This window comes from Coffea arabica, chromosome 5e (genome assembly GCF_036785885.1).
Source record: "Coffea arabica cultivar ET-39 chromosome 5e, Coffea Arabica ET-39 HiFi, whole genome shotgun sequence".
Lineage (NCBI taxonomy): Eukaryota > Viridiplantae > Streptophyta > Magnoliopsida > Gentianales > Rubiaceae > Coffea > Coffea arabica.
In genome coordinates this window covers 10166267-10173207 of record NC_092318.1, presented here as the reverse complement: position 1 = coordinate 10173207, position 6941 = coordinate 10166267, and the positions used below count along the sequence as shown (strand labels likewise).

General features: G+C 35.5%; 1 non-coding gene across 1 annotated transcript; it reads right to left on the bottom strand.

Annotated features, from left to right (window-relative positions):
- Positions 1–967: 967 nt before the first annotated feature.
- LOC113688706 (small nucleolar RNA R71) lies at positions 968–1074 on the bottom strand. The gene has a single exon (XR_003448069.1). It is a non-coding gene; the product is annotated as a small nucleolar RNA R71 (small nucleolar RNA).
- Positions 1075–6941: the final 5867 nt, after the last annotated feature.

Below are 6941 nucleotides of genomic sequence, written 5' to 3'. Positions count from 1 at the left end.
AATCTATTCATTTGTGTCGTTTACGCTATAAGTGGAATCTACATCTCTAGACTTAAATATTTAGTGAATTTTCTTCATTTGTTATCTTGCAATCGTCTAGTTAAGATTTGTGCGTAGTAGTAATTATAGTTTCTCTTGGTTGACTTGATTGTTAGTCTAAATAATAGAGTAAGTAAAGATCTAGTACTTGAAATATCGCTCTCCGTGGGATCGATCCAATATTTGCCCTAAACTGTTAATTTGACCAATATACTTGTTTCAAATAGGTAAAATTCGGAATTAAACTTGTACTTATATCTAAATCCTGTCAAGTTTTTGGCAATTTAGACATTATTTGTATTTACTAGTTAATTTGTTTATAATTCAGTTACGATTTTTATTGGTTTTTGTGAATTAATTGCTATATAATCTCTTTTATTTTTGTTTGTAGTGTATACATCGGGTGTTATGTGTAGTAGCACATTTTGATTCAAAAATTGAAAGGACACTACGTAGACAAAGAAAGCGTACACCACAAAAAGAAGAAGAAGAGATTCAACCAATAGAACGAATTGCAATAGAGCTATCTTTTGAAGAAAAAATGATGGAAAACGAAGCAAATAGGCGAGTTCTAAGGGATTTCGCTCTACCTGGAACTCAAGGATCCCAAACAAGTATAGCACGGTCAATAGTAAACGCTAATAATTTTGAGATTAAACTATCATTAATTCAAATGGTGCAATAATCTCAATTTGGAGGTAATGCCATAGAGGATCCAAATGCACACTTAGCCACATTTTTGAAGATATGTGATACTATTAAAATGAATGGAGTTAGTGAGGATGCAATAAAGCTAAGATTTTTTCCATTTTCATTAAGAGATAAAGCTAAAATTTGGCTATATTCTCATGCTTCTAACACCTTCACCACTTGGGATGATTTATCTAGGACATTTTTGAATAAATATTTTTCGCCGGATAAAACGGCTAAATTTAGAATAGATATTACTAGTTTTAGTCAATTTGATGGGGAATCGTTGTATGAACCTTGGGAACAGTTGAGAGAGTTGTTTCGAAAATGCCCACATCATGGACTTCCCGATTGGCTCATTGTACAAACATTCTATAACAGTTTATCTTTTTCTACTAAAACTACTATTGATGCAGTTGCAGGTGGTGCTTTAATGGATAAATCACCTGAAAAAGCTCAAAATATGATATAAAAAATGACGGCCAACAATTACCAATGAGCTAATGAAAGAGGTAATCCAAAACGACAAGTAGGTATGATTGAAACTAATGCTATCAATATGCTTAGCGCGCAAATGAATAATATGATACAAATGTTACATTGTCAAACCAGATGTGGTCTGAGTTGTCTACTAATGCACATGTTGCTTGTTGTTTTATATGTGGAGGAGAGTACGATCCTAACGAGTGTGTTGATGTTGAGCAGGCTCAATTTGTTAATAATTACAACAAAAATGTTCAAAACAACCCATACTCGAATACATATAATCCGGGGTGGAGAAATCATCCAAATTTTGGATGAAAGATCAAGATAATCCTCAAAGGTCGACCAACCCACCGGGATTCCAATCAAGGCAACAACAGACAAATACTAAATCGGATTGGAAGATTACGATGGAAAAATTGGTCAAAGGAACATTGGAAAGGTTTGAACGAATAGAGGGACGGTTGGACCAATTGACCGGGATGTATAGAAATTTAGAGGTTCAAATTGGTCAAATCGCCAACTTTATTAACAATAGAAACCCTGGAGAATTTCCAAGTAAAATCGAAGTCAACTCGAGAGAGCATGTCAATGCTATCACTCTTAGAAGTGGTAGAATAGTTGAGGGACCTAATATTGGCAATTCAAGTGGTGAACAAGATAAGGAGTAGGCAGTTGAAGGGGAGAAAGAAACCCGAAATGATCATGTTGTCATTGATATTGATGCATTTCCCCCCAAGTTAAATTTTAACGTGATTTCTTTTCGTCACAGGTTGAAGAAAGATGGAAAGGATAGGGAGTTTGACAAGTTCCTTAAAATTTTTAAACAATTACACATTAACATTCCTTTTATTGATGCTATTACATAGATTCCCTCTTATGCGCATTTCTTGAAGGATATCATGCCAAAAAAAAAGGAAAATTGTGGATAATGAAATGATAGCGTTAACGGAAGAGTGTAGTGCATTGATTATGAACAAACTCCTTCCTAAATTGAAAAATCTGCGAAGCTTTCTATTCCTTGCATTATTGGTCAATTGCATTTTTCTAATGTTTTATATGATTTAGGTGCAAGTGTGTCACTTATGTCACTATCAATTGCCCAGAGATTAGGACTTCAAGAGTTTAAAGCTACCAATATTACACTGCAGTTGGCGGATCTGTCAATTACATATCCAATTGGTATTTTAGAAAATGTACTCATGAGGGTAAGGCAATCTATTATACCGGTGGATTTTGTTGCCTTAGATATTGAGAAAGATGTGAAAATGCCAATTATTCTAGGAAGATCATTTTTAGCCACTGTACAAATCATAATTGATGTGAAAAAAGGTAAGCTTAAATTCCGAATTAATGGCGAGGAATTGGAATTTAATTTGATTAATAAAGAAGGGGGTATAGAGCCTATTGCTCTTCTTTCTAATATGCTGTGTGACGAAAAGGGTAACCAGGAATTGGATGAAGATGTAAAATCTATAAATCTTCTTGGTACTAACTTCAATGGTGTAGGAGCAAAAGAGGCGAGGACAAGAATGGAAGTTGGCTTAATAAATTAGCTATTCCAAAAAGGAATAGATGAAAAGTTAAGTCGATTCGAAAAAGGCAAGCAATTTCTACTTCAAGGTGAAGTCGAGCCTTTACATGACAAGTCTAATACTCCTTCTTGGCATTTGAGAAAGTTGGACGATGGTGATAAATGCACAGCTCGTCACATAGTGGAATGGCTCGGGAGTTTTGACTCGTGGGGAGAAAATCACTCCTCAATGTCATAAAATGAGCAGAAACCTTTTGAGTCGAGTCAACGACTATAAACAAAAGCGTTAATTGGGAGGCAACCTAATGTTTTTGTAAAGATGTTAATTTAGTATGATTTTATGTTTAATGCATGTAATTAAATTAGTTTGTTATTTTTGTGTATAGGTTCGGCAAACAGAAGCAAAGATGACCATTTGAAGTGAAAAAGGTGAAGTTTGATCAAGGAACTCAATCTCGCAATTAAGTTAAATGTGTGTTTGATCCGTTAAGAAGGGGTAAAATGCATCTTTTGATCATTTTACATGTGCATGTGATGATAATTTTGGCAAAAGAATGATCTATGATGCATTTTAAAATTTTGGGGTAAAATGTATAAATTTTGAGAAATGGAAGTTTCTGCAAAAATTGCAGATGAAAATGTGATTGCAGGCAAAATGACTTCAGTCGCGTATTGCCTAAATCGCATTTTCAATTCCGCGTTGTCATAAAAGAAAACGCGACTTCGAATACGCAACTCCGCATATTCAAATCTGCACCAAATCAACAGAAAACGCGTCTTTAAATATGCGACTGAAGGCGCGTATTCCAAGTCGCGTATTTAGTACTTGGTACAAAAATAGAAAACGCGAGTTTCACTTTCACTTCAATTCTTTCTTCTTCTTCTTCCTTCATCCCAGGCGCGTATTCCCTTCTTTTCTCCACACAAATTCTCAAATCTCTATTATTACTCCATTTTATTACTAAAAAACATCAACTCAACATCTTTTGATCATCCTCGAGCCTTCTAACTTATTGAAATTCAAGATAAACACCTAAAAATCGGTTTCCTAGAAGATTGGGAGCTAGGGTTCTTAGATTGACAATTCTTCAATTGGAGGTCAATTGGAGTGAATTTCATAGGGCTTTTTGCACAATCCTCATCTTCAAACATCCTACTACGTAATTGAGATAAGTTTCTTCATCAAATTTTTGTATTTTAGAAGTTGGTATTTTTCAATTTCCTGAATTTTCTGATATCTTCTAATTTTGAACTTTTGATGCATATTATGGATGTTTATGGCCTCTCAAATATAGCAAATTGATGATTAATAGTTCTTTAAATTTTTAAGATGCTATATATGGTTAAAATTGGAAAGTGGGCTTAGAATGTTGTTGAGCCATTAGCGATCAATGATTATGGTCAAGAATGGTTAGTTGATGATGTTTTAGTATGTGCATTATGTATAGAGAGTGATTTGATGAATTTTGTGAGTTATTAGAATTATTCTTATTTAACCATGTTTATAGTTAATTGTGCATTATTGTTGCTAAAGTTTGGTTGCTACAATCATAATTAGTGCTAATTTCACTGATTTGGATGTATTTGTGATCTATTTTGATAGATTGGTGAATTTAGTAATTTTTGACATTTTGACTATGTCCCGTCGCGTATGCCATAACAGTGATAGTTTAAGGATGTTTATTTGCTTTCTTATGACTTGGAGGGATGTATTTGTGGTTATTTGAGTCAATCAATGTTACGTAGTATATGTGGATAATTGAATCCTTTTTATTAGGTACTATAATTAGAGGAAAACAGGTTGTATATTCGTCCTTCAGTAGTGATGATATGAAGGTTAGTGAGGAGGTTGAAGTAAGTGAGGAGAAGAGGTCACCTTCTTCTCTACTGATTAGCTGACAACCGGGTAAGGGCACTTCTTGTAGTGCCACAGTGTCCGTTTTTGACAGTGCCAGGTTTTCTACTCCGAGGAATCAAGAGTGGCATGAGAAGCACGCTAATTTGGAATTCATTTATGAGATGCACGTGAGTCCCGAAGTAGAAATAGTTTATCGCATCTCTGAGGCGTTCAATCAACTTGGTTGGGCGCTGATTCTCACATTGCTGACTTACTACTATCCGGACTTGGTGCGCAAGTCCTATACCAACATTGAGTACAAAACGCGCCATAGTGGTGAGATGGTGGAGTCTTGGGTGTGTGGGAGACGTATAGTCTTGTTACGTGAGCGCCTGGCTGCCATCTGGGGTGTAGTGATCAAGGCCGGACGGTCGACTTGAAAAAGGGATTCGTTCCACCAAATAGGCGGTGGGATCTGTTACAGGCCATGCATAGGTTTGGTCTTGAGTACCAACTTTTTCGATCCTCAAGAAAGGAGACAATGTTGGCAAGTGTTTCAAACCTCGCCATCATCTCATTATCTACATGATGGCGCACAACGTCATACCTAAGAAGACGGGGCATATAGAGGTTCGAAAGAGCGACATCTACTTTCTTGACTACATGTTTCATAATTGGGACTCCTCCTACGCTCGAATTCCCCTGCCGAACATCATCATTAGTCATATCAGGTCTACAACGAGGTGGCTGACAATTTCGTTCAAATTGCCATTTCCTTGCCTCCTCTCTTTGGTGTTTGAGCATTTTCAAGTTAATTTGCAGGGTATAAGGCAGCAATTTGTTATGCCTAGAACCGAATTATCGGCTTCTATCGTTTGTCGTCTAGGTATTGGCATGGAAAACATCCCTCGACTTGGTCGGGAAAGACGACAAAAGATGTGACATGCTCAAGGAGAAGTCGGGCCGTCTACCGTGGCACCACCACCTCCTTCGCCGGTGCATTCCTCCCAATCCAATTGGCAGCAATTTTTTGGACGCTTGGACGACTTTGAAAATCAGCTTGCCGGATTGAGCACCTGCCTACTTCGCATTAAAGATCATCTTGGCATCCGTCCACATCCCACGGGTGATGAAGATGACGATGAAGAGGTTGATTAAAGCCGCAACCTAGATTCATCTTTTGTTTCTTTTATTTCTAGTTCTTTTAATTTTCATTTTGACAGATGTTTAATTTGTCCTTTTTCTCTTCCATTTCATCTTTGGAATAGTGTGAGTAGATTTTATGCATTTTGGCAGTGGTTCATGATTCATGGTTGATCTAGATCTCGGCCATCATACTGGGGAGTACTTCTTTCTAGCTTTTGTTTCTTTTGTTTCCCTACACATTGAGGACAATGTGTATTTTAAGTGTGGGGAAGGAAATGTGTGGTACTTGTAGTATTTTTGTGTTTTTTGTTTGGACATGTTATTGAAAATATTTCTTATGCTTAAATGTTGTCTCTTTTGGGTTGGCTGGCAAGGAGTTTCATCTAGTTTTAAAGGAAAATTCTGTCAAAATTTTTTTAAAATCTTGTCCGAAATTGCCAAATTGTCCCAAAATGTTTCAAATTTTTTCGATTTTATCCAAGGGGCAACAAGTTTCATACAATTAGTAGTTCAAATTTCTTCTACTTTTGAGATAGATATATGTGACTTGAAAACTTCTTTTCTCATTTAACTTGGAAATGACTATTATGTGATAATAATTTTTGCATTTGTAGGAAAGTATATCTAGTAAAGTGGAGAAAATTATGCCTACATTTTGCATGTTTAGTAAAATTTCTTCTCTTTACTCGATTTTACATAGTTAAGTGATAAATGTGGTCAATAATTATAATACTCTTCTCATGATTATTCTTTTGAGGGAATGTTTATTATCTTACTTAAAATAAAAAAAGGGTAGAAAAAGAAAAAAAAATGAATGAACTAAAAAAAAAAAGAAGAAAGAGGAAAAGAGAATAAGAATGGCTCTACTCCAATGGTTCTTGTACTTAGTAACCGGGAGTCTTCATCTACAAATATCGACTTTGGCATAAAACGGTACTCGAATTAAGAGTATGCAAGGCAACTTGAGTATGTGAAGTGTTGAGTAACCGGTGATCTTCATCTAAAAATATTGATCCTTGCATCAAAAGGTACTTTCAAAACTTGAGTAATATTTAGCTATATTATATGAATAAATTCCTCCCTAAGTTGAATAAGAAGATGATCATGGGATTATATAGCATTTTTATTGACCATATGAGTTATTTACTCGTGACATTGGGTAAATGTGAGAAATTGAGTTGAACTAGTATAATTAAGGTATAATTAGCTCTC